The sequence below is a fragment of the Triturus cristatus genome, chromosome 1_2 (genome assembly GCF_964204655.1).
Source record: "Triturus cristatus chromosome 1_2, aTriCri1.1, whole genome shotgun sequence".
Taxonomy (NCBI): Eukaryota; Metazoa; Chordata; class Amphibia; order Caudata; family Salamandridae; genus Triturus; species Triturus cristatus.
Window position 1 is genome coordinate 453,102,890 of NC_140580.1, and position 27,126 is coordinate 453,130,015.

Genomic DNA, 27,126 nt, shown 5'->3' on the forward strand with positions numbered 1-27,126 from the left:
AACTATTACTCGCATGAGGTTGGATTACTTTGTATCCAAGCCTCATGCTCAACAAACATGGATGCATGCCTGTTGCTAATGGATGCATGCCTGTTGCTAACAGATTCAACTCCACAAAGGAAGACAAATTCAAAAACACGACCCAGCTCGACGGCATAAAGGGGCGACTATTGCTTCATACCATACACACGAAACTTTAGTTGCATATTTATTTAGATGCTTATGGATGTTTAGGGTGTGCAATTCTAACGATTTCCGGCCCTTCCTTCCTGCCCTCACCCCTCCTCCTACATGAGCTCCAGTAGAAGCAAGCAAGCATAGAAGAACAGCGGGTTCAGGTAGAGCGCGTATCCCTCCGCCGGGTGGCTGTTAGCAATCCTGCTACCGATTCGCTGAAGGCAGCACAATTCCCGGATGTAACTGTCATGGCCGCCAACGGGGACTCGAGGAGCTATTGACGAAAACAAGGTAATTCTCGAAAAACTGCGCGATGGCGATGCGTTTAGCCATCATTCCCTTGCGCGGAGTCAACCCTGCTGTCCCCGGCTAGGCTCGGGTCGCGTGATTTCTTCCCCGTTTCGGAGCAGGGAAACGGGAAACTTTGGTTGACTTTCAATCTTGCCAGGGGGCGGCGGTTCGGGTGATGGTTAAATAGTGCCGATTTTTTTAAACACTGTCCGCAACTTCGCGAAGAGCTAGGCTGATGGGGATTTATCATTTTTTGTGCCTTCAATTTGCATTTAAAATGAGTATGTTGGCGTTTTTTCATCATTTATTTGCCAATTCTTCTTGTTCCTTCCGCTATAAACGTGTCCCTCCGCAGGTGTTTAAAGTAGCAGCCAGACTGTCCCACTCTTCTACAGTTTCAACTTTAAAAACATGCTTAATGTTTCTACAGCGGTGAGGTGTCGTGTGAGCGGTTGCAGCCTCTTGTTTTACATTATCTGCCAGCTCGCTCTGATGCTTTACCATGTGCTACTGATACTGTCAATTTGACATTGGCCTAGTTCAGGCATGTACAGCTCCTAGAACATTATTTTTGTTAGCAAGCTAGACTACTTTTTAATTTTTTTTCCTACAGTTTACTTATTTTTCTAAAGGTGTTTTCTGAAAATGCATCTTATAAAATATTGGCATAGCATGCCACACGAGAGAAGGGCTAGAGTTTGAATGGAAAGGGGGCTACCCTTCATTTTTCATTACCATTACTCTCAAAGTAATGCACTTTATATTGGTTAGTTTAGCCATCCACTTCAAAAGTTATTTCAACTCCACCGATTTGCACCACTTCAATTTTAACTCAGCTTTTAGCCTTGGATTTCTCCAGGTGAGCATAGAAACAGCTGGGGAATTCTAAGAGTGGAATGGATACCAAGAAATTGGGGCAGTTGTGTGTTATTAACTTACATTGGACGGCCGCAGTTTCTAAGAGTCAGAAAGCTAAAATGTAGTTTCTGGCTTAAAATAAAAATCATAAGTCTTTAGCCTAAGTAAGGTGACAATTATAACGATGCAGTGTTTTTTTTCAATAAGTACATATTATATTACTTGAAACATAATATTCAGGAGAGAATACCCGCAACCCTTGCTTGAGCAGTGTTCTGTGGTTGCAATCAGATCCTTTAATTACACCACTACAAGTATGGTTTACCAGTCAGGGAACCCACCAGAGGCTGGTCGTTCTCCAGGGACCATCTCTAAGATGCCCTCTTGGTGCATTGCATAATAAATCCCACACTGGCATCAGTGTGGCTTTATTATGCTGAGAAGTTTGCTACCAAACTTCCCAGAATTCAGTAAAGCCATTTTGTTGCTGTGGAGTTCATAATGACAAACCCCTTGACCATATAATCTTTTGTGGCTTTACTGCACTGACAATGTCTAAGAGTGGACTTAGACACTATGAGGGTACAGTGTGCATGCAACTGTACCCTCACCAGTGGTATAGTGCACCCAGCTAGAAGGGTGTCTCACCTATACCATAGGCAGTGGGTTGCAGGCATTGCACATAGTTACAAACTACAAAGAAGAAGAAGGATGAAAGAACACGCCTAGCAGAAGAGACTGCTGAAAAGACCTGACTTGGCCCCAGCCCTACCGGCCTGTCTGCAGTTTCCAGAAATTCTGCGCCAAAATTCGCCTTGTCCTGCAGCCAGTGACCTCCAAAACCCCTGGGAGGACTGACTGCCTTTAACAAAGACCGTATCTCCTGTAAACAGCAGCTCTGCTCAAAAGAATCCCCAAAGAAAGACAACGAGTTTGCGGAGGACAAAGAACCCCGACGCCTGGAACCACCTCTGCACCTGACGCTTATGGTCAGAGAGGCCCACCTTTCTCAGCGAGGTCCCCAGCGCCCCAGAGTTCAAGTCTACTGTGAGTTGCCCCTCCAGGACTCCGTTTGTCGCCTGCAGCCTCTGCACGGAGACCCCACCCAACCGTGAGTGGCCCGGTAAGGTGAAAATTTGACCTCAAAAGGCACCCTTGTATCCGGCTGTCTTGCACCCTGGAGAAGAGGACCTAAGGTGCACCTACGTCCCTGAGCCCTCCAACTTACCTGCCCAGCTGTTGGTTTCTCCCGGAAGACTTCCTGGACCAAGCCTGCAGCTGCAAAACTGGCAATCCCCACTGAAAACAACAGGGCACCCAAAGCCAAACTGGCACCATGTACCTAGCCGCCCCTCTTCCGCTGTGGGTACACTTTCGGTGCTAACTTGGGTCCCCCTTTGCCCTGAGCTAAACCTTAGGAGCTTTGCTCCCAAATCCAAGTGGCATGTCCGTGAGCAGCTACCAACCGGAGGCTCCCATTGGATAACATTGGGCCTCAGCACTCTGAACCCGGCCGCCCTAGTGCTGCTGAAGGTGTTCTGTGAGTGCATCTTTTACCCTGACGGAACCCTGGTTCTAACCTCAGAAACCCAACTCCCACAACCAAGTACTTACCTTTGAACCGATAACTTCATTTCCTCCTATTGGATTGCATTGACTGCTTTTCTGTGAATAAAGTTCTAAGTGTGGAGTTGGAAATTGTATGAAAACCAAAAAAACTGTGTTTTGACCAAAACTGACTTGCTTACCTTTTATCCTACAAAAGTTCCAGTGTAATATCTAGGCATATCACACTGAGTAGAAAAAGTAATTGTACAGTAACTGAAAAGTTATTTAAACTGTTTCTGAACAATTGACCTAACTGTAACCAAGCCAATTGCATTCAACAGTATTATTCCTGCAAAGTATTATTACACTTACCTGTCCCAGCTCTTGCTTGGCTCTAGAAATAAAATACAACTAAATATTTATATACGAAACAAATTGGTCAGTCTTTGAGTGTGTAAAATCAATTCTTGCCTGATTGTGTACAATAAATGCTTAATACTACCCTCTGATAAAGCTTTACTGCTCGCCCACACTACCACAAACAGAGAGTGAGGTGTTATCTACTTTATCCTCTGTAAGCCTTTGGGGATCCACTGGACTCTGTTCACACTATACCTTGATTTGGTATAGTATATACAGAGCCAGCTTCCTACAGTGGGCCAGTATAAGTAAAAGGCGACCAGCTTGTTAATCTTTTTATAACAGATATAATACCAACAGAAAAAGATGGCTAACCTATTTCATACATACCTTTCCTTTTTAAACACGTTTTCCTATGATCCTTTTGTATAAAGTACTCTGGCCACCCACATTTTTCAAACTACTATTTCTCAGGCAGAGTAGCCTTTTTTTTTTTTTTTTGAGCAGTGGGATATTTGTGATTGTAAAACGTTATATGAAGAAATTATGGTAAAATAATCCATGGAACATTAATATTGAAAACCATAGTTTGCAATCAAAGGTGACGTACTGTGGAAATACCTGATTTACCAAAGAAGCAGTTGTTCGGCATTCTTTGGCCATTGTGTATGGTTTTTTGTATTGGGTAGAAGTACGTCTACTGGAATTCTGTGATTCTTTCCCCATGGCGTTTTCTGACAAATAATTGATTTGTCACAATGAACACATAGTCCAACATCTGCTGTATAATTTGAAGATTTTCGCAAAACATGTTTCTAGCTCAAATGGATAAAAACTAAAAAATCACCTAGTGTATATCATAGTGGAAAAACCTTTGTAAAAGTTAACTGGTCACTTAATCTACTATTTGGTATAATCTGTCAGAATAGAGGGTCTGACAAGTATATCCGTTAACCTCACATATTATAAATGCTCCCAGTTAATGAACAGGGATAAGGATTTTTTTGTCTACATAATGAAAAAAAGTTGCATATTTAAATGTGATTACAACATGCAGATTGATTCCTTGCTTGTCTGCTAAATGTTTGGTATATTTCCTGCAAAATCATCCTGCACCCCAGACGGTCTTCCAAAGCAATGGCTCTATCAAGAGAACACTGAGTTCAGAACTATCACAGCCTGTTTACTTCCTGTATTAAGGTTTCATACTTTCAATCTTTCATTGCCTCTTAGTGAACAGTTTACATAAAATATATAATCTACTGGCGGTCGCCAGTAGATAGTTATAGTTAGGACCGAGTTTCCATAGGAAATCTGAAAATTCTATTTTGAATAACTTTGGTGCCGGTTGACGAATCCTCGCGAAATTTTCAAAACTAATGGGGCGCTCCGCTCAGCTCCTACCCTGAAAGTCTCGGGGTGATTCGTCAAGCGGGGGCTGAGAAAAAAGGGGGGTCCCAAAACGCGTTTTCCCCATGCATTTTCCCATAGGACCTTTAGTCTAAGGTACAGCCCGAACGGCTGAACAGAATTACTTGAAATTTGGCAAAGAGGTAGCCCTCAGGTCAGGCATGTGCCTTTTGCATATATGGTGTCAATCTGTTCAGTAGTTCCTGAGAAAATTGCAGTTAAAAGTACATAAATATCTATAAGCGCGCACCGTGCGCGCACCATAACGTGCACGAGCGTAATTCTGATTGGTGGTTACATGTCAGTCAACATTCGAATCGGTCAAAATCAGGAAGTGTCAGCCGCCATTTTGTGTGTTTTGTGTGTGACAGTGAAAAAGAAAGGTGGAGAACGTGAAAAGGGGGCAGGGTAGAGAGTTCCTGACCCCCTAACCTTTGTCAGGGGGTCCCTGAAGGACCCCGAAGGGTGAAAAAAACATTTTATTTTTTTTCCAAAAAATCGTGGGGGGCGCACGGTGAAAAACCTTAAAAAAAACCAAAAACATTTTAAACGAGCCATTCCATATTACAGGATACAGTCAATCTATAACTATATACATAGGTAGCTTATTGTAAAATAAACATATAAAAAATATAATAAAAAATACATAACTTAGCATTTAAAACACCTTACAAGTTCACTTAAAAAAACCATAGGTTTCACACCCGTTATAGTTAGGAATTAGCATTTAAAAATCTTGCAAATTCACTTAAAAAACCATAGGTTTCACACATGTTATAGTTAGCTGGACATTTCACTCGTAAAAAACAATTGAAATTCCCTTGTTATAGTTCGTTCAGATAACTATAACTCGCGCGACCGCCACTCTATCACAAGGATGATTTCATCAGTGATGTCATCAGTGATGTCATCAGTGATGTCATCAGTGATGTCATCAGTGATGTAATATGTGACGTCATGAGCAGTGGATTGCGGGCGCGTGAGTTTTAGTTATCTGAACTAACTATAACGGGGGAATTTCAATGGTTTTTTACCAGTGAAATGTCCAGCTAACTATAACATGTGTGAAACCTATGGTTTTTTAAGTGAATATATATATATATATATCCATCCTACTGGCAGTCGCCAGTGGGTAGTTATAGTTAGGACCTATTTTCCATAGGAAATCCGCAACATTCTATTTGGAATAACGTTGGTGCCGATTGACGAATCTTCGCGAAATTTTCCAAACTTTTGGCCAGCTCCGGTCCGCTTCTATCCTGAAAATTTCACGGTGATTCGTCAAGCGGGGGCCGAGAAAAAAGAGGGGTCCCAAAACGCGTTTTCCCCATGCATTTTCCCACAGGGCCTGTTGACGCAGCTACAGCCCGAACTGCTGAACGGAATTACACCAAATTTGGCAAAGAGGTAGTCCTCAGTTCAGACTCGTGCCTTTTGCTTATATATATATTCACTGAAAAAACCATAGGTTTCAGGGGCGTTATAGTTAATGGTTAGCTGGACATTTCCCTCGTACAAAACCCTAGAAATTCCCCTGTTACAGTTAGTTCAGCTAACTATAACTCGCGCCCCCGCAATGCACTGCTGATGACGTCACATATTACATCACTCATGACATGGTCAGTGACATCACTGATGACGTCATCCATGTGATAAATTAGTGCATCATCTCACACCCTAATATAACCTTTGATACACCGACTAAAAATTTCAAACGGCCATTTCGACAACCATAGATACTCCAATACCAATAACTACACACCCACTCATTGACTTTTAGGTCTACATACATGTCCACTCACTCACCTGTACAGTCACTCATACTTGCAGTCACTCTGCATTTATACACCTATATAGACACACACACCGCCAATCATCCATTGAGGTACTGACACATCTAGTCAGTCATGCAAATAATTAATCACAGTCCAATTTACTCACCTATACAGTTAAACACACTCAAGTTCACTTACTCATAAAAATACTAACAAATTATGTGTCTTCCTGCAGAAAAACAAACAGCACATGACACAGATATCCTTGCACTATGGCGCATACAGCCACTCCCAAAATCACACACTCTCACATATAGATAGTTATATACTCTTACACACATATACACTGCGTTTCACATATGTAGTTACTGACACATGTACAACTGAGATATACATTCAATCACTAACACACCCATACATACACTCACCCAACCATACAGTCCATCACAGATGCACTCTTAAAACCATGCACCCACTGAATCACCCACTCACACATCTACTCACAGTCACGCACACCCTACCCACACAAACACTCAGGCACCCATACAGATACTCAGACAACCAATCAATAACCCATATATACACTCATATAGCTATTCACAAAACCATGCAGCCACTTATACACCAACACACAGACACATACAGACATTCACACAGTTTAGTCACTAGTCTGCAGTAAGATACATTTAATGACTCAGTTACGCACCTAGAAAATCATCCATTCACACACTTGTACACCCACTTATTTTTCAACAGACCTTTCCCTATATATATTAAACATTAAAACTGTTCAGAAACACATACTCAATGGATGATGTCATCAGTGATGTCATTTGAGATGTCATCAGTGATGTCATCAGTGATGTCACTGACCATGTCATGAGTGATGTAATATGTGACGTCATCAGCAGTGCATTGCGGGGGCGCGAGTTATAGTTAGCTGAACTAACTATAACAGGGGAATTTCTAGGGTTTTGTACGAGGGAAATGTCCAGCTAACTATAACGCCCCTGAAACCTATGTTTTTTTCAGTGAATTTCCAAGGTTTTTTATATGCCAATTCCTAACTATAACGTGCATGAAACCTATGTTTTTTTCAGTGAATTTCAAAGGTTTTTTAAATGCTTATTCCTATCTATAACTTATCTTAGCAGGGAGTGGGGGGAGGGGGGAGATGGGCAGAATGGCACACATGCACAATTAAGTACAACACACATATAGACTAACAATGGCCAAAATGAAACACACCAACAAGGAGCACAAGTCACACAACCCGCCAACATCACACCACTGAACGAGCATAGAAGTGAAAACCACGCTGCATTCATACAGGATGTGTACAAAGGCCAGTCGTTGGTGTTGTGGGATGTCTGTGACCGTGGTCATCATGGATGAGATGCCCAGCATGTGGCACATGGTCGAGTTCACTGTGTGTTATGTTGCCAAACGGCCGCTCCTCCCTCCCACGAGCCCCCACACTTTTGTACAGTGCGCTGTTGTATCTCGTGCACTCGTACGGCACACCATTGTAATGCCTATTTGCGCATGTCCTGCTACATTCCAACTACACCATCACAGTGCCGTTTGGAGGTGGTGCATGCCACTTTACAACATCGACTGCTGCGGCTCTTGTAGCAGGCCACACCAGAACACAGAGACACACTTACCGCACTTCCTGTACACGGACGAGACACCCCGTTCCCCTTGCCGGATAGGCACACCCCTGCACTGACCTGTGAACCCCAGACCAGCAGACGCCAGTTGTGCATGCAGGAGGATGCGTGCGTAGCTACACGTCCAGGCTCACTGCCAACGCGGAGGTGACAGCACACTGTGATGTTGCAGGGCTCGTGCCTATCATGCTAAGACAATGACCACAGGGACACACTTACTAAGATGTGGGTTTGGGGGGCATTGGCGGTCCTGGAGTTGTTGAGATGAGTCTTCTGGCCCTCATGGGTATCCCTGTATCATGCTCATTGACTTTATGGCACCTGTGGGTGTTCTGGTGTGGCTCTTGGCTGTGTTCCCTTTCATGGTGCAGGTAGTTGTCCTGCTTAACACCAGCAGAAAGCAGGTGTAAAATCCCTGGTGCTAACGTGTCTTATCGCCGGAATTTGTTTCGCATTGCAATTGGTGTGAAAGTTGTGATGTGATTTTTTTCGTGTGCAGAACAATATACGAACTGAGCAGTGTATCTCGTCAAGATCCAGCACCTGACGCACTATTCCCAATCAATATAAATACAATGAGATTTCTTAATAGATTTTGTGTGTACACTGTAAGTGCAGCCAATACCTCAGTGCAATTCAATACAGGATTTTAGTATTTAGAATAAATCGGAAAGGTGCACCTCGTGTCTTTTTGCACGAGAACGGCTAGTCTCCATTTCATTATCAGCACTTTAACGGAAGTAAAGTTGAGATAAATCTAACACACTATTCAGAAGTTGGTGCAAACTGCAGATATCACCAGTATTCCAGCGAAAAGTGCCCCAAAATTTAACACTATGGTGGTCTCCATCAAATAACAGTAATAAGAACAAGAAAGAGTCACACAGCAGTTAGAACAACCAAAAACGTTATTATTATTTTTTTCAATCTTTATTTTTTATAATCATAAATATGTAAATGATAAACTATTTTCAAACTTTATTTTTTTATTAACCTCTTCAGTGCCCATGACGAGATAGTCTCGTCATGGAGCACGGTTGCGCTGTGCCCATGACGAGACTATCTCGTCATGAACCCCACCCACTAGTGCAACGCCCGGCACAGGAGGGGGAAAGGGTGTGGCACTGAAGGGGTTAACATATATATGAACGATAAACTAATAAACAAAATGTAACAACAATAATACAAAACAGCAAGGCGGAACACTCCTGTGGGGACCATGGATGTCGACGACAGACTTGGAAAATCAGAAAGATTGTTAAAAAAAACCAACATGGTATTCTCAACAAAATACCACAAGAAACAAATCACAGATATATAAAATGAATACAGCTAACCATTTTATAAGTTTAACTTACAAAAACTGTAAATGTTGCCGCTTTAAAATATTTACCGAATCTGAGGAAACATTTTTGCAGAAGGCACCATGCCCACAACGTTTTTCTTCAGTGGTGAGGAAATTTTTAGGTCTCGCCTGACCCAGCGCATGCGCTGGTCTGGCGAGACTTATTGAGAGGGCTCCAAAAAGTGCTACCAGGCCAGCCTAGAGCTACAGTGCATGTGCGCGGGCGCGCGCGCCTCGTTTTACCGCGATTACTTTCACTTTCGGCCGCATTGATGTTTGATCGCGATCGGATCGCGATCACTTTCACTTTCGCGGCTCCACGGCCGCTTTGCATAGCCAATAGGTCTCGCTTTTGGGACCTTATAAGTATTTAGTTTCGCAACTGTTGCATGGCTAAACACTTATAAGGTCCCAAAGGCGAGACCTATTGGCTATGCCAATGCTTGTTAACTTTTCCCAAGGGGCAAACAAAGACCAATGCCACCTTGATCACGTGCAAGATTTGCAAAAGAGTTCTCTCACGAGGGGATCCTAGAAATACTCGTACGGCACGGCAAGTATGATGAAGCACCTAAGAACCCTTCATCCGAACAATCTTGCACGAGAAGAGTGCAAACAGATGAGAAACACTCCTATTCTGTATCTGTAAAAAAGAATTACAAATCAATGTATATTAATAACTTTCAAAATTATACTATTCCATTACTGTACAAACACATTTTATATAAATACTGACTAAGAAACTATGTCCCTGAACCACAAGTGTGACGATGGTTAAAACACTACATGCATAGTGCATACTACTTTGAAGCAGTTCATGCCCTAAAGCCTACCTCACTAAAACTCTACATGCTAACTGACTAAATGATTACAGTACTATAAGGAGACACACTGGGTGAGTGACAGGGTGTTTGCTAGAAGAGTATGAATACTAACTAGGGAACTGAAGGTGTGAAACACAACTGTGTAGGTGATTAGAGGACTGCATCCATACTGCATAGGCATTTAAAGCAGTCCATGTGCTAAGGCCGGGCTCACTGCATGACTACTTGGGTACTGACTTAATGAGTAGAGTACAGCAAGGAGAGTGCCTAGGTGAATTTATAAGTGCTAGGCTTTTCGCACAGGGAATGGATTAGTACTTGGTACTGAATGGGTCACTAGAGGAGTGCAAAGGCAGTGACAAGTGCTGGACTGTATGGATTCTGACTAGGAAATTGAAAGTGTGAAAGACAAGTGTCTAGGTGGTTAGAAGAGTGCATGCATAGTGCATAGGGGTTTGAAGCAGTCCATGTGCTAAGGCCTGGCTCAGTGCATGAATACTTAGGCACTGAGTGAATGATTAGAGTACTGCAAAGATAGTATCTTGGTGAATTTATAAGTGTTTGGGTTTTAGCACAGTGAATGGATTAGTACATGATGCTGAATGGATCACTAGAGGAGTGCAACAGGAGTGACAGGGTGTTTGCTGGAAGTGAATGGATACTGACTGGGGAATTGAAGGTGTGAAAGACAAGTGTGTAGGTGGTTAGAGGACTGCATGCATAGTGGATAGGGGTTTGAAGAAGTCCATGTGCTAAGACCTGGCTCAGTGCATGAATACTTGGGCAGTGACTGAATCATTAGAGTACTGGAAAGAGAGTGTCTTGGTGAATTTATAAGTGTTTGGGTTTTGGCACAGTGAATGGATTAGTACATGCTGTTGAATGGGTCTCTAGAGGACTGCAAAGGAAGTGACAGGGTGTTTCCCTGAAGTGTATGGATACTGACTAGGGAATTGAAGGTGTAAAAGACAAGTATATAATATGTTAGAACACTACATGCATACTGCATAGACATTTGAAGCAATCTATTTGGTACTTAGAAACTGACTAAATAATCAGACTACTTCTAGGACAGTGCTTAGGTAAAACTTTTAAATTTTCAGTTCTGCCACAGTGAACAGAATAGTACATGGTACTGCACCTTACTGTCAAACCCTGACTCATTTTATCAATGCATAAGCAAAGACTACCTTCTAATCCTACTAAAACTTGACAACATGACAGGTTTTAAAAGAGTTATCTGCTAAAAAATACACAATGTTACCAAATGCTTCTCTCACAGTGCTTCCCAAATGCACACAGACTCGCGGTGTGATTCTAGACAACAACCACTATACCCAGGAGTTTACCAAAAATCATTCACTACTGTGGAAGTGGTAAGGGAACTGCACACAATCTTCATATTTCAGGACTGCACTTTTGTGTCCAAGCCTGACTCATTTAATCAAACCATAAGCAAAGACTGGCTTCTAATGCTACTAAAACTTGACAAAATGACCGGTTTTAAAACAGTTATCTGTCAGCAAATACAAGATGTTACCAAATGCTTCTCTCACAATCCTTACCCAAATGAACACGGACTCACAGTGTGATTTTAGACAAGCAACACTATCCTAGGAGTTTACCAAAACTTATTCACTACTGTGAAAGTGGTAAGGGAACTGCACACAATCTTCATATTTCAGGACTGCACTTTTCTGTCAAAGCCTGACTCATTTAATCAAATCATAAGCCAAAACTGTCTTCTAAATGCTACTAAAACTTCATAGCATGACAAGTTAAAACAGTTATCTGTCAGCAAATACACGATGTTACCAAATGCTTCTCTCACAGTGGTTCCCAAATGCACACAGACTCACTGTGTGATTCTAGACAAACAACACTATCCCTTGCACTATACCAAAACACATTTCTTCATCTAGAAGTAGTACTACATTTTAGTATAGAAACATAACATAACTCATTTCACAAATTCATAAACAATGACTGGTTTCTAATTCTACCAAAATATAAAAACAACACAGTTATCTGTCTGCAAACACATGAAAAACACAAATGCTTATCACAGGATGGTTTCTACATACACACACACTGTCAATAAGATTGTAGAGAAAAAAAGTACTCCCTACACTTTAGCAGGAGAAATACATTAGTCTGATTAAAATCAAAATAGTCTACATACATCCCCTCATAATTAAATAACTCATCTTTCAAGTTCTTTTGTAGATTAACAAGTATATCAGTCACTCACCATATTTTTTACAGAATCACTGCACTGTGCACCTCTCAGCAAAAACAAAGAATGGAAAAGTTTCCCTTTCATTTTCCACACATATACATGTAAACCTCAAATCACAATCCTTCACACATAAACTCAAAAGCAAACGCACATTTCTATTGGTTAAACATTTCAACCCTTTCCAACTGAAATACATTTCAACCCTTCCCCCAATCTGCCTTCTGCCTGTTACCATAGAAACAGCTCATGTAACACTGCACTGAGCTCACAGGTCACAAGTTCAGCACACAATGTTAGCTGCGACAACAGATCCTATGGGAAATTGCATGGGGAAAACGTGTTTTGGGACCCCCCTTTTTTCTCAGATCCCGCTTGATGAATCCCCACAAAACTTTCAGGGTAGGTGCGGAGCTGGCCAAAAGTTTGGAAAATTTCGCAAGGATTCGTCAACCGGCGCCAGACTTATTGGGAATAGAATGTTGCGGATTTCCTATGGAAAATAGGTCCTAACTACAACTACCTACTGGCGACCGCCAGTAGGTAATAAAAAAAAAAAAAAAATATATATATATATATATATATATATAAAAAAAAATCTGCAGGCTGTCGCCAGTAGATAGTTATAGTTAGGACCGTGTTTCCATAGGAAATCTCAAAATTCTATTTTGAATAACTTTGGCGACAGTTGACGAATCCTTGCGAAATTTTCAAAACTAATGGGGCGCTCCGCTCAGCTCCTACCCTGAAAGTCTCGGGGGGATTCGTCAAGCGGGGGCTGAGAAAAAAGGGGGGTCCCAAAACGCGTTTTCCCCATGCATTTTCCCATAGGACCTTTAGTCGAAGGTACAGCCCGAACGGCTGAGCAGAATTACTTGAAATTTGGCAAAGAGGTAGTCCTCAGGTCAGGGATGTGCCTTTTGCACATATTGAGTCAATCTGTACAGTAGTTCCTGAGAAAATTGCAGTTAAAGTACATAAATATCTATAGCCGCGCACGGTGTGCGCACCATAACGTGCGCGAGCGTAATTCTGATTGGTGGTTACATGTCAGTCAACGTTCGAATCGGTCGAAATCAGGAAGTGTCGGCCGCCATTTTGTTTGTTTTGAGTGCGAGAGTGAAAAAGGAAGGTGGCGAACGTGAAAAGGGGGCAGGGTAGAGAGTTCCTGACCCCTTAGCTTTTGACAGGGGGTCCCTGAAGGACCCCAAAGGCAGAAAAAAACATTTTAATGATTTTTTTTTTTTAAACGCGGGGTGCGCGCACGGTGAAAAACCATAAAAGAATTAAAAAAATAATTTTAATACGTAGTTTATTGTAAAATAAATATATAAAAAATATAATAATAAATACATAACTTAGCATTTAAAAAACCGTACAAATTCACTGAAAAAACCATCGGTTTCACACACGTTATAGTTAGGAATTAGCATTTAAAAAACCTTGCAAATTCACTTAAAAAACCATAGGTTTCACACATGTTATAGTTAGGTGGACATTTCACTCGTAAAAAACCAATGAAATTCCCCCATTATAGTTAGTTCAGATAACTATAACTCGTGCGACTGCCACTCTATCACAAGGATGATGTCATCAGTGATGTCATGAGTGATGCCACTGACCATGTCATGAGTGATGTAATATGTGACGTCATGAGCAGTGGATTGCGGGCGCGCGAGTTATAGTTATCTGAACTAACTATAACGGGGGAATTTCATTGGTTTTTTACGAGTGAAATGTCCACCTAACTATAACATGTGTGAAACCTATGGTTTTTTTAGGTGAATATATATATATATATACACAAAACAATCTGCTAAGTATTTTTTATGGAATTATTTGCTTCCATGGCTTCTCTAGTGTGAACACATGGTAAACCCAAAACAGAAAAACAGTTTTAAGTCATGAGTGGGATGTGTAGAATGAATGAGGCTTGCATTTTTTATTCTTCTACAAGGTGTGTTTATATCTAAGCTTGTCTTCTGCTGAATATTACATTTCATGTTTCATATAAAACTATTTCATCCTGGGGTGGGTAGAAAATATGGTATTGATAAAAAGGGTTATTATCTGCTTTCATGGCAGCCAAAGTCATCTACTTGTCTGTGTATAACTTTTTTAATAGTATATGGGTACCATGACCAGTTGACTCCCTATATTCCCACCCACTACTAATCGGATAACATACTTCACATTGGAAATGCTGAACGTTTTATAGTTTTTTTTTTTCTCAAGAAACCCTTGTATTTTCTTTAGAGTTAGTATCTATTTTATATTAAAGTGTGTATCAAAATAGCATTGTAATCATGCATAAAATATTCTCCATAGTTTATTTCCTTGCTGCATTAGTTGGAAAACCCGGATGCACAATTTGGCCTATGATCGCCACATAATTCTCGTAGCCCTTCTTTCAATTTATAACTCTGTTTTTTTATAATAAAAAATGCTATGCTGACTAATGAGGCTGCCTTTGTTCCAGAATGTCTTAAAATACTACATATACAAATATTTCAAATAGTTAATGGTGCTGAGAATGTTGACTCTTAAAGTGATGCTTTTCCTATGAATTACTTTGCTGTAAATCTATTGTTTACAAATGTTTTATGTTGGTGCAAGTATTGTTGAAAACTAAAACTATATTGTTGCTGAAGTGAGGAAAGGGTGGACTACGTTTTCTTTTGGTAATGGTTGGAGTAGCACGTAGTGGTATAGCATGGATGTTCTAGATGAGAAGAGCTAACCTTCGAAAAAGTTCTGATGGGCTTTCTGCCTGGTATGGTGGAGCGAATGTTGGGCTTATTATGTACTTGAAAACATATCAGGTCCATATCATTGTTCAAATCCTCATAGAATTAAAGACGATTTTATGAAGGAGGCTATCTACCATATTTTGTGTGGAAATGCAGTGCAGAATGTCACATTTATAAGCACAGTAGGCCAGTAACATTGTTCAGTCAAAATGAGCTGAATTTAAAGACTTTCATGGAGGGGGTCAGGGAAGGATTAGGGATTCTGTTGTCAAGGATGTTTGGGAAAATATTGTTTTCAGTTGTGCATTTGAACGCTCCTTTGGCAGAAGTCAGAGTGGCAAAATCAAGACTAATCCGAAACAGTCCTGCTGGTTTCTGTTGCTCATCTAATATTGGCAAGCAAGTTAAGCAGAGGAAACCACATAGAGTAAAATACAACAATACGTCTAAGGAATTCAGCATTATAAAAATATTTACAAACTGAAGTTAATGTCATATTTGTGAAATGTTTGTGCAATCCCTTTAAGGGGCAAGCACATTAAAGGGTTTTTATAAAGGTGTGACAGTTAAGCATAAGAATCCGAATTACAATTGAAATATCCTGAAAACAAATGAAACTGCAACCTTGTCAGTTCTAAAAGGAGATTACATGGGAATTAACGTGATGGTTATTGCTAAGGATAAGATGGACAAGTGATGTGTGTCAAATTCGATCTGATGATTATAGGCTTATCAAAATTCAAAGTTAAAGCCTTTTTGTTTCTCACTTAAAGCATTTCTACTGTAGCTCAAGAGTATATTACAAAATGGAATTGTAGAAAAAAAGCTAGTAGACCAAATCGAATTTCCATCAAGGGCTGGGCCACTGGAATTATGAAATTATGCAGCTGGGCATGTTCCATATACCTATGGATTTACCACACTTGCCGTATAAGCCATCATCTGATGCTTAATTTGCCGATTTTTCACCCACAAAATGTTGTAGCGCAAGCAGATCAAAAGTTACTGAAAATGGTGCCAGACATGTTGCTGCACAGTGGCAGGTCATTTGCAAAGGTTAACCTGCCACCTTTCAATTTCTGATTGTTCAGTGCAGCTATTAAACTGTTACTAATCAAATCAAATTAGGGGATTCCTATTTAGCGCACATATCACTCGAAAGTCTCACTAATCAGATGACACCAGGACACAGACAATGTTAACATATGTACAGATGGCAAAATAGTAATATTGCAACAAAAGGGGCTCATTTCCATCCGTAATTTGCCTTTTTGTTTTACCACATATCTAAGTAAATCTTGCCACATAATTTGGTCCTTTCCTTGCCACATACTTTCAGTGCTACAGATCATGAGGAACTGGGGGAAGTCAATATTGCTGAGTAATGTTATAAAAATCTGTGTTTAGGTATTGGCCCTTAGAAGAAGAGTTCCCCTTCTAGTTAGTTCTCAACGTACTACCTCTTCACCTCTCACCCCCTGAAAACAACGGGTTTGCTGTTCAGTTTATTTACGCTTTAGCATTTGATAACACAATTTGTACTGTCCAGCTTTTAAACTGGGTGATTAAATAGTATCCCTGGGAAGCTTCATGCTTTTTTTTTTTTTTGGTTAAGATCCTACCTCCTTAAGAGGTTGGAAGATCCAGTATGGTAGGATGGAATGCAAAACATTAATGACAAGGTTGCAAAGCAGCAATGCCAAGGATGATGCAACATATTACCAATGGTTTGTTGACCCAAGTGCAGGTTAAACGATCAAGAAGCTTGTATAACAGGTGGTAGAAGTAATTGTGCTGAGCGCCTCTGTCTTGGGGACACGATGTATGCCTCGTAAAATGGACCGATGTGAAAATAAATAGGAAGCTTTATTTTAAACCTGCTCAGACATACAATCATGCTACTTTTCTGTTGGAAATGAAAGTTGAAAGAAATCTAACCGGTATAATCTTCTAAATTACAGAGGGGTGTTCAGGCACTTGGCAAGCAAAGGATTCAATAACTATTAAAGAATATACACTTAAAAAAATCATTTTAAGTTGTATTTCATAAGTACAGTGCCGGTCATCGTTAGCTCTAACGTGCTATCTACTAACGAACTTTGACGGATAGGCCCTCACGTGGATATTTTTTAGCAGTTATGGCCGTTTGTGTTTAAAGCATGATATTAGGAATTGTGTATCGGGATGAACTTTGACAGTGAGGATAACTGCCCTCACCTCATAATAAGCACTTTTAACTGTCCCTTTTTCCTTCTCTATCAAATTATTCCAAAATGCACACCTTGTATGTCAGCATCAAATATTCATACTCTTCATTGTCACAAGCAATATAACTAGATAGAGCCTGTGCATCTCATAGTTGCCTCAAATCAACATATCTCCCTGTCTTTTGCATCATAGGAGACGTTTTGAGTTGTGTTAAACAGGTAAAACCCCTAGGAAAATAATTAACTTTAAGAATGGCCTAACAGAACTACATATTACACTACCAAATTACATCACTCGCGCAAATCGCTATAGGAAAATATTTTAACAATTACTGATCTGGTGGCACGCCGCGCTTTTGCGTCAGATGTTAAAGCTAAAGCGCGACGAGCTGCCATTTCTACAAAAGTAAATAAATGGAAAATAAAAAAGTGGTGTGGCTGCCGCATTGTTTTCTATTTATTTATCCTTGAGGGCTTCTCCCAAATCACAGACAGCAGGTCCATTCCTCTTCTGAATGGCCACCGTTCCATGTTCTGAGGAGGTACCTTGGGTGCCCCACCCTCTAGCCTGGCACCAGTTAGTGGGTGGGGTTGACTCCTGGGCACTCTTACCAATGAGGTGAATGTTCCCAGGGGCAAACATACCCACTTTCTCAGGAGTTCCTGTTTGTCCTACTGTAAACAATGCCTCTGGGCCCCTTACTGTCAAAATCCAAGAGGGGAAACCCTTTTTCCCTTGTGCAGCCTAAATGGCCAGGGCAACGAGCAGTCCCCTTCTCATTGGTCACTGAAAACTGTTTGTGAGTAGCTTTCCTCCAACTGTGTTTGCCTGACTAGTTGGACAAAGGCTGACACCTCGCCAGGTTTGAAGTCACGTAAGTTCCTGGACCCTCCCCAACTCTTCTTCCTGGCAGGGGACGATAAACACCTCCACAGTTCCAAACCATTTCCCCTGCTCTAGGAGCAGTTTTCACACCTCTTTCTTACCTCATACAGAGAAAGTGCAGGCTGGGCAGTGACTGAAGAGCTAATGCAAATTAGACTTGAGCAGCTAAAGGCAAGGTAAAGGCAACTTTTTAAAGGTTAATTTTCCTATTTATTTAATAATAATCCAATTTCACAATTAGACTAGGTTTTTATTAAATATGAACGTGTTGATTGTAGGCTGTGGCTAGTGAAGGTCAAATGTCATAGATTAAAGCATATAATATATAATTTTAATTTACCTGCTGCAGCGCGACCTGTGTGACAGTGTAATTTTGGGTTAGTCACTGGTGAAATAGGCTATTTCAAATGTCACACATGTTCCCCTCTTATTTATTTATTTAGGAGTTTTATATAGCGCTAGCCAGACCCGGAGGTATCTGAGCACTTTACAACATTTATCGTGATGCAATCAACTATACAGTATTACAATAAACAGCATTGTCTCGAATCTTGTTCAGGCCTGGAGCCGGTGCTGGGAGCAAGTCAGAAGGCAGGCGATGAAAAGCCTTCTTATCGACGTGTCTATGTTCTCCGTTCGGCAAGATTCCTTTGGTAGAGGAGCTCTGTCGCTTTGTGAGGCAGCTATCCATTCAGGTGAAATCGGTTGAGGAAGATGTCTTTGAGCTGACTTTTGAAGTTAGTTAGATGTTATGCACCATACTTTGTGTGCAGCAGGGTGTGCTTAGGGGCAACTTAGTTAATATTTAAAAACGGGTTTTCCTACTTGTCAGAATGGTGATTTAAACAGGCCTGTGAAGCAGGGTTCAAGCTGCTGCTGTCAGGCTACACAAGGTAGGCCTGAAGCCATGTTTACACTGGTGATATAGTGGATGACACAATATGTGCTGTAGTCCACAGGTGGCCTTTACATTTCTTGACTGGGTGTATTTCTGGACCATATACTGTAGCCTTATAGGAAAGTTGCATGTGCCAATCAGATTTATGCCACTTTTTAGGTCTCGCCTGAACCAGCGCATGCGCTGGACTGGCGTGACTTATTGAGAGGGCTCCAAAAAGTGCTGCCAGGCTAGAGCTACAGTGCATGTGCGCGGGCGCCACGCATTACTGCGATTAGTTTTGCGGCCGCTTTGATGTTTGATCGTGATCACGATCACTATCACTTTCGGGCCGCACGGCCACTTTGCATAGCCAATAGGTCTCGCTTTTGGGACCTTATAAGTATTTAGTTATGCAACTGTTGCATGGCTAAACACTTATAAGGTCCCAAAGGCGAGACCTATTGGCTATGCCAATGCTTGTTACATGTTTATGGGGAGCACAGGCACTTCACTCCTGATTAGCAGATGTAACAATCCATAGCTTACTAAATCCAGAAAAAGGTGAAACGTTTACGGTGACCACGCTGAAAAGGAGGATTTCCTACAATCCCAAAGCTTAATGAGGTTACCAAATCTACAAAAGTAGTATATCTTCCTGCTACATATGACCCATGAGCTTGAAGCTGTCTGCCCATTGTTGCATTGAAGTTTCACTTGAGTACTCTGACTCCCTGGGGTAGCCTGTAAGTTATGTGTTGATGTCCCCTAAGACTCATGGTGTCAGGGATAATTGTCTTAAGCATTGACTAATGACCAGTAGCAACCCACCATTTTACCTGTCTGTGATAGACGGCAACTTGTTTTTGCATGGGTGAATACTAGAGGAAAGACCTTCTGAATCAGAAACACCATCCATCTAACTCTTGTGAACCATGAGTGGTATACGCTATAATAACCACAAAGTCTTAGGAAATAGCACTTATTGCCCAAGAGAGGTGCCCCTAATATTGAGCGGATATTTGGCAAGTAGCGTTTGGCAAATTGCAGAACTACTGCATGCTCAATTTTACCATTGAGCCTGTTGATGTTCAAGGATTAATACAGTCTCTGTTCCTACCCTTCGGATGAATGGCTGTGGCATTCCTATAGCCCAACGCCCAGGACATTTTGTTTGGGGTCAAGGGCAACAAGTTTTCATGTGCATTTTCTCCTTGGGAAAAGTAGGCCCAAACCCCTGCAGCACAAACCCTTTGGCTGCCAGTTTGCAGTACCATATTAGGTATCAGGGAAGGGCACTGTCTGCAGATAAGGTAATATTTCTGTTCATATGATAATGCTGTTCAAACTTGTATTCATGATGTATTAATTGAAAGCCTTTATTAATTTGGGTGAGCGCTCTATGTAAATGTTGTAACTCTGACAATGGTTCCTGTACAAAAATGTGTGCTCACGTTTCCAAAGTTTAGCAATATGAGGCTATGTATAGTGATCCCAAAACGCTCTCTGATGTGATGCAAATATTTGCAGAAGCTTGTAAGCAAGATTATTGATTCTTTGGTTTCAAAATAAAATTTTCATAAAAAACATGAATGGAAAAAAAACATTTATATAAACTACTGTAAAATGGCAGGTACCATTTCATTGCAGCATCAATTAGTAACATATGTTGATGCATCCTAGTATTTCCCAACAGTATTCATAATGGAAAATCAGTGTAACCAGTTTCAATAAGATTATGAGAAACACAATAAACAATCCTTGGCAAAGCCAGTAGGTCTGAAATTGATGGTCAGCTTTTTAGTTTTGTCAATTTGTGAATTGTTTGGCATGGTTTTTGTAAAACCTTATTGGTGTGGAAGCTGCCGTGCCCTCACCATTGTAACAAAATTTGCGAAAAGCAAAAATACTTTTTGGTCTCAAAAAGCACATACTGCCACAGGAGTTACTGGCACTGTTGAAAACTACTTTGTGTGCCGATATGCTCATTGTGAAAGAGCAGAATGCTGTCACTCACAGTGAAGCCAGCCGGTACAGAGAGTGAGAGACAGACAGAATTATAATAAACGCAAAGGTAATGGTCAACGCCAGACCAAATTAGGAGCCCAATTATTAAAGAGAGTCTCAAAAGTGCACCCATGGTAAATGTCCTTGCATTAAGTGCAGCTATGCAGCTTTCCTGAATTCCCAAGAATTTACAGAAGTAGTACAAAAAATAGTACTCCTAGAAAATATTTGTGAGCTGCATTTTAGCAAGAGCAAATATGCATGTGTAGATTTGCTCATGCGAAAATCTGAGTGTTTGCAAGTTCACTTTTCCCCCAACTCTGGAAGAAGGTTTATGACTGCCATTGTCAGGAGTAAATTTCCAACATTTCTCAGTATGGGAAAGGATTAGAGAAGAGTTGTTGAAAGCCCTTAAAACATGCAAGTTAGTAGGTTTGCACAGACTCAAAAGGGCATTCTAACCCTGGAACTATTGCTTACCACTACCTTCCGCCCCAGGATGTAGATCTGCAGAAACGTGGCAACATAAGGGGGTTGCAAGTATTCAAACGCTACTATGGTATGAGCCCTGGCATAATCAGAGAGGCTATATCAGAGCTCTTATATAATGAGTTTGCTGCCATAATTTGTGACCGCACTACATGGCACCAAAGGGACAGTTGGATTTTGCTACAGGACTAGTAGTTTTATGAAACAACCTGCCCCATGGACAAGTAGATATATTATTAAATTCCACACCCCTGTGAATAGATACTTTTGGTCTGTATATGACGCTAAGTGTCACCATGCACTCCTCTAATTCTTAAACCAAAGAAAGCCAAAATTAAAAATATCCAACCCCGAAACATCCCGCCAACGCCACACTTCCACCCATAAAGCATCTAGCATCAAGTTGAAGCCCCAGATGTATGAAAAAAATCACAGGGAGAGCCTAGCCATGCCTATCAGTCTTATTTTGGTCATGCATATGCAAAATATTTGTCAGGAAGGGTCTGTGGCAACCCACCACCAACCCCCATGTCCAAACTCACGCTGGAGAAAATTTAGTAATGACATTAATCATGCATTCCCAGTTGGGTCCTTTCTGTGGTAAGTATGGTTATACCAACAGTTGCCTGCCACAGAACTACTCATTCAGTCTTGTCCTTTTATATAAGCCATAGGATCCGGGTGTCTGGATTTCACAAGGATTAGAATTTTGGGACCAATATATTTTCCTCTCAGCCTTGAACCAAATTGCTTCTTTTTCTTATTCCTGCATTCTCTTTCTGGGGCTTATCATCTGAGTGTCGGACCGCATATTCGCCCAAGATCACTGGAAATGACCCTGAGAGAGGTCATTCTTCTCAGCCATCAAGTCCCAGACCTTTTGGGTGTGTCAAAGAAGACATTTTTGGAGTTATATATCTCTTTTATTTGGCTTAGCATGCATGTGTTTTTCATAGGCTGGCAACTTCTGCTTAACTCCCTTGAAGAGCTTTCTTTGTTAGAGTAGGCAGATGTAAGCGAGAATGACCATCAAGTGGGAGGAGTTGAGTATTATTTTGTCCTGGCTGTGCGGTGTGCTTAGCATTTTGCTGCGTTCTTTATAATCTCGAACGTCATCGTTCATCAGCCATGAAGGAGTTCTGTAGAGAAGTTTCTGTGTAAGAATCCGGTCATCTCTTTCGATGATGACATGACAACTGCTTTCAAACAGTTCCGGGGTATGTACCTACTCATCAAGGAATTTTTTTAGGGCGCCTGCCTTCCTCCCCAGTGTTCGCCTCAAAGGCGGTTTGGGAGCTTTGAATGGCTTGCAAGATCACTGCAGTCAAGGAGAGAGAGCTATTAGCAGTTTCTTCAGGTGTGGGTAGTGGCCAGACCCACCCCCCCACGCTATCTCCCACTACTTGTGCAGGGACACCCAACCTGACACTCGTGATTGTTTTCTTCATGATGGGTTATAGATAAGGGTCTTTTTGTTTTTCACTAGCTTTTTTCAGGGGGAAAGACAACCTCCACGAAAGCTGTGCACTTAAGATCCCCACTCAGTCAGTCACATATGTTTGGACAAGGCTGCATGGCCCATACAGCAGCCCAGTGTCATTCCCTTAGTTTGAGTGATTTGCCCAGTGATTTCGACCTATTTGAATCTGAGGTTGCCATCATCTTCCTAGTTCTGAGGGGCTTCCATTCTCCTAAAATGTAACCCATTTGATTGCACTCTTCAAATACAGGGGAGGGGCAGGCCTCCAGTCATGCAGCAGTGGCACCCCCACTAATCATCCCTGATGTAACCAGCGGGGCGTTGTGATTCCTGCAGGGGAGGTAGGAGGGGAATAATAAGCCACCCCACTTTTCAATGTCTGCAAACGTAGGTGGACCCACACTGTTCCAACCAGAGGGCAGCACTTCTTGGTAGGGTCTCATGGTCACTCTGAAAAGGGGTGTGGGGACCAGGTTTTCAGTGAGTGAGGAGAACCAGAAAGGCCAATTTCCTTCTAAAGCTTTTTGCAAGAGCTTAACGAACAGTGACCAGTGCCTTCTCAGGCCCATGGTGAGGATGGGAAGCTGTCTGGCCATTTTCCAGCATGTCTAAAGTTGGCTTACCACTGCAGTTTCCATGATTTATGGTAATCTAGGTAGTTGGATAATGGTTCTGTTACTACTTAGGTTGTAGGAATCTAGAGAAGGTCTTTTATCGCTGTTCAACTGGTTACCTGTGACAGATGCCAGGCATTTAGCCCTCTGTTTGAGATATATTGCTTGTTTGAATGATGATCAGAAGAAAGATCAGAGAAAAAAGACTTACCTGTCCCAAACGTCTGTGATCAAGCAATGATTGTGCTGCTCTCAGAGAACTTATATTGTTGTAGATTTTAATTAACTACATTCATATTGGTCACATTGCTATCAATGAATTGGTAATGATTTGATACTTTCAGACAGATCTGTATTGGCATCTCTTCAGCTTCTTACTGAGAATTGGGCACTACAGTGTTTATTTTAGATTCCTTTTTACACCTATGAGATGTACAGAATCTATATCTTTGGTGGGCTTTTTGTCTTGAAAAATGTTTTGATGTTTTATTCAGTAGGTTCCATATATAAGGAGGATAGGTTTATGGAGACAGACAGAAAGTGGTTTAAAGTTTGACTTGGCTCAAGCTTAGCATTTCCACTGAAGTAGTCAACTGGGTAAGAGAGACAATCAAGAAAAGCCCACTCCAAACCGTACTGCAAATGTTTAGTACAAGTAACTGCTTTTGAATGATGCTTTCCTAACAGTTATTTCAATTTTATTTGTGCTTTAATGGAAGGCCAATCCATACTTTGCCACAAAGTTACACTCTTTTGTGAACTAATTTGTTCGGTTTCAAGTAGTTTAGATATCCACAAGTAGATGCTCTGTGTTGTGTTGTTTTGACCCTGTGTTGTGTTACCGATTGCTGCTCTGTGTATATAAGAAAGGTAGAAATTGCTGAGCATTTGATCGTCTTAAATAAAAGAAGAGGCCTTCCACTGTCTGTGCCGCCGTTTTTGTTTTTTCAATGCCTTCCTGTTGATTTACATCTTATCCAGTGAAATGTTTTTTTACTTTAAAATCACCATCTTGCCTGTCAGTTGTTCTGCTGTCATCATCATTGATTCTGCCCTTACAACAGCACCAAGGTGTCTGATTCTATCCTAGACCGGATAGTCCCAGTTTAAAAAATATTTGTTTTCCATTTCACCAGCATCTTGAAACATGTTCTCCAGGTAACCTGTGGTATTACCTTTCTGCTGCAATATCACCCAACATCTTACTGGTTTGGCTGAATACATGGCATACGGTTGATTAGGATTCTGGAACCACCCTATTATTAGTTTATTAACCCATTCCCTTATTCCACTCACACAAACCTGCCATCGCAATTTCTCTGCAGTAGTGACCATTGATTGATCTTGGGTGATATTCACACAGACCTCTCAGATTTTTTCAGATAGTTTCAATTGTATATACTGGGAGGATCTTTTTCAGATTCTAAAATGGCTAGTTATTAGTTGGTTTTTTGCCTCCTGTAATGTAAAAGGTTTCAGATAATCTTGATATTATGGCTGATGCCCTCATGGTCTAACCATCATTCTCCTTTACACCAAATAGTCACTTGAGTATTACAAGCAGTTTCATGATTTCTATCCCAAATATGTCTAATTGCTACCACCAGTCCCCTTTGTGTCCATAAAAATTCCAACCCTTTTAATGCGTGTCAAAATTCAGTGTTGGAAGTGTATGTGGTTAAGGGTGACATAGAAATTAGCGAGTGCTTCTTGATCACAATGCTGTCTCAGACGACTACCATGCTGCTAGTGATCTAATTGCTGTTTAGGGTGTGACCAGCTGTCTTTAATATGATCATAACATGACTGTTTCTGAGTGCTGCATGATAACACGTAATAACGTTACTAATAAAAAGCTGTTTAATTTACTGACAGTAGAAGGATGAAAGGCTAATCCACCCTTTCTGGGATATGAACTTGTGACCTTCAACCTCCAGATATTTCCGTGGGGAGCGATCAACTCTTTTAGACAGCTATGAGATCCCACAGCATGTGCCTGATCCATGTGGGCCCAGTTCTCCTCTGTTTCCCATTGTGCCTACTCACTCATGCAAGGTTGTGTAGCCATGCATGTCCACAAAGCCTCTTTGTTTAAATTCTTCCACTGTTTTAGTTTTTTTCTGTATACCTGACACACAAACATGAGAAGCTGTCTCTGTAGTGCCTTCAACTAAGTACTGTTGATTGTTACGGGCAAGCTGTGAAAAATCTACAAGTTATAGGATCCTATTAATTTTGTTTGTGCAATTCATGCTAACCAAGTTTCTTGCTTTTAAGCAGTATGATGTTTTATTCTACTGGAACAGTATGTTATCCAGGATAATCTATTGATTTGGGTTGTGAAGAAAATATCTCGTCCTTGCACAAATATGGGCAGTAACTCAGACTGTCTGTTTACCTTAAATTCTGACATCTAACAAATATTCAGACATTGGAGATGACTTAAAAGGATTATTAAGGGGAAATCAGGGAACATTTAGAGTTTGTGTTACACAACTCCACATACTATTCCTTTAATTTTGTTTTGTCTGTCTGGGGATGTCACCTTAGCCATTACAAACAGCATGGAGATTAGGCTTCCATATTATGGCACCCCTCTGTGGCTCTCTTGAAAGGTGCTCCTTAATTCCCACATTTGCCTGTGGTGTTTTTGAGGGTTCCAGTGGTCATATCAGTAATACTAAATCTTCTGTTCACATGTTCCTATGTCCCTGTCACAAACAGACCAGCTTACTCTGTTGAAAATACTATCCTCATTCAAGGAGACCAAATCTGTCTGGAGTTTCTCCTTCTTGCTTTGTTTCAACAATCTGAACTTCTCGCCTTACACTGTTAAAGGTTTACCTTTCTCTAACAAAGCTTCTCTAAGCAAGTTGCAGAGATATTTATGTATATTTTAGCGTCTGTGTTCCGCTTATAGGCCTATGCAGGAAACATGATTACACATCTTCCCTGTGCTTGACTGTAACCACTGTATTGGTCTCTGATGTGGCCGGACTCACTACCTTTGTGTCCTGAATAGAGCTAAAAAGATACGAGTGCCTTCCTCTGTTGTGGCAAAGGCCTTTTGGAGGTTTCCAGAGATAGCAAATGGTGCTTGTCATTCAGTTTGAACACTTATTTCTCCATTCACAATGTTACACTGCTCTTCTCTGTTTTTGTGATTGGCTTCCTGTTTATCTGGCTCATCCGCCTCACGCTCCAGTTTAAAATTGCTGGAACAAAGCTCAAAAGGCATTAACATTTTACAAATGTTTATCTAGTATTGTTCTGCCAGTTCCCATTGCCACAGGGTTATACTCCCTATTTATTTGTTCCT

General features: G+C 41.1%; 1 protein-coding gene across 1 annotated transcript in view; it reads left to right on the forward strand.

The window, feature by feature from the left end:
* Window positions 1-271: 271 nt before the first annotated feature.
* Window positions 272-27,126, forward strand: part of ZNF518A (zinc finger protein 518A) — a 35,962-nt gene continuing 9,107 nt past the window's right edge. Inside the window, exon 1 of the mRNA XM_085606170.1 lies at window positions 272-468. The gene's annotated coding sequence lies outside the window, so the exon portion shown is untranslated. The remainder of the gene's footprint in view (window positions 469-27,126) is intronic.